The 2,258-nt window shown below is 40.5% G+C and overlaps 1 protein-coding gene across 1 annotated transcript in view; it reads right to left on the bottom strand.

Moving 5' to 3' along the window:
• LOC101855125 overlaps nucleotides 1-2,258 on the bottom strand; it is a gene marked incomplete in the record, with an annotated part of 24,206 nt that overhangs the window by 14,579 nt on the left and 7,369 nt on the right.

Here is a 2,258-nt window from a genome sequence, read left to right as displayed (position 1 = left end):
TAATAATAATAATAATAATAATAATAGCAACAAGGATAATCACAATAGATAGCATTTTTGCGTAGCGCTAATTCCGGCTCAACAGCAAGCTCTCACTGCGCTTTACAATCTATATTATTATTATTATTTCCCAAGTAGGCCAGATAGCATTCTGAAACAATAATCTCAATTTTCTGGACAGCATACAATGCAAGCTGCCATTTTAAAGGTGCTATACACTAACATCTGACAAGATCTTTCCCTGTATATGGTCGGGTACCCATTTCCACCTGGGTGAAGTGAGGAAAATTTGTGTAACGTGCCTTTGCCAAGGACACGGTGTCGGGCAAAAGGCTCGAACCCTGAACTCGCAGCCTCAGGATTACGAGTCCGGTAGCCTAAGCACTAGACTACCGGGCTCATGGATGGCGCGCTGTTTTGGATTACTTTTTTAAAAAAAAGTATTAATAATAATGCTTCGTTATTCAAACAAATTATTCAGTTGTATTTTCTGTATCTCAAACTTACTCGTAAACGCCGAGGCAACTAAAGGCATACAAAAAGATAATAAATGCAAATGTATGTTTTCTGATTTTGCGAATAACGGTTCGGAATGCGGTCAGCTATGTACTCTGCTTTTTCAAAGAGTTGTACCCTAAACGTCGTTTCTAGTTTTAGTAAGAGTGTTACTGCACTTGCAACACAATAAGTTCATATAAGTGTCGTAGATTAGAGGTGTTACAAGAGAGTATCAAACACAAAAAAAGAAGGAGGGGAGATAGAGACGATATATTTTTATAGGAAAGAAGGAGCAAAACATACCAGAGCACCCGCCAACCGCCCACCCAAACGTCGCGGGTTCGAATCCTGTATTTGGCAATGTTAGTACAAAAAAACCGACAGGAAAATACAGTTGAACATGTTAAAGAGGATCACATTATTGTCGAGGAGAAAAGTGGTTATCTTAAACAGATGATCCTCTTGGACAGTTGGATTATGATATACAACAACAGAACTTAATAAAAAAAAGATTACCCGCCCCCCTCCAAAAATAAATAAATCAATTATTTAAAAAAACAACCCCCCCCCCCCCCCCCCACACACACATATACACACACACACACAGACAAACAGTTATCAGCCCCCCTCGACACAGGAAAAGAGATGAGTGTGGACAGGTAGCCCTCTTTTATCTTGTCATCTATAACACCCCCCCCCCCCCACACACACATGGAGAAATGGGAAGTGGTCGTCTGTACAGGTGATTGTCTTTGACATGAGGTTCTTAGCGCAAGCTTCACTGCACAATCGAACCTGTTCTTTTAGCTTAGTTTTAGTAAGAGTTTTACGGCACTTGCAACACAATAAAGTCATATCAGTGCCGAAGATTAGAGGTGTTACAAGCGAGTAACAAACACACACACAAAAAAGAAAGAGGAGAGATCAGAACGATATATATTTGATAGGAAGGAGCAAACCACACCAGAGCACCCACCAACCACCCATGAACCTGTCCTTAACGATATTCATTGTCAAAGAGAAAAATTATCATCTGAGACAGGTGGTCATTGTAGACCGTGTCACTATGGCATAGTGAAAAAACATTCCGCTCGATGAGGGGGGTTGAGGGGAGTGGACCTTTGTACAGGTGATTCTCATGGACTGGCGGTGGTTAGAACAGGTATGACTCTAATATAATAATATTCCCCTATATTATCACTGCGTTCCCTCTTCAAATACACATGCGAAGAGCGAAAAATAAGTATTAGTAAGCGTTTTACGGCACTTGCAACACAATATGGTCATATAAGTGCCGAAGATTAGAGGTTTTACAAGAGAGTAACAAACACAAAACAAGATGGAGGGGAGATAAAGACGATAGAGGTTTGATAGGAAAGAAGAAGTAAACCACACCAGAGCACCCGCCAACCACCCACGCGAAAAATAAGTGGCTTTGTGCTTGTCATAATTGTTGTAGCAGGTACGGGACAAAAAAGAAAAGCACATTGACACGAAATCGGGCATTTAGTTCAAGAAAACAAGCAAGTGAGACAAATGGATAATATATAACATCTGGAGAGCAAAAGTGAAAAAAAAGCTTTCCTTGTGATATCTGTTTATCATACGGTTGCAGACATTTAGTATTTAGAGTATAAATGACAAAGACGAGCCTCACAGACGGACACTCACACATACACATATGTACATACACTGGCAAAGTGTGTGTATGTGTGTGTGTGTGTGTGTGTGTGTGTGTGTGTGTGTGTGTGTGTGTGTGT

Source organism: Aplysia californica, unplaced genomic scaffold (assembly GCF_000002075.1).
Source record: "Aplysia californica isolate F4 #8 unplaced genomic scaffold, AplCal3.0 scaffold00433, whole genome shotgun sequence".
In the NCBI taxonomy this organism is placed as follows: domain Eukaryota; kingdom Metazoa; phylum Mollusca; class Gastropoda; order Aplysiida; family Aplysiidae; genus Aplysia; species Aplysia californica.
The sequence above is the reverse complement of the archived record's forward strand: the minus strand, read 5'-3'. Positions and strand labels throughout refer to the sequence as shown.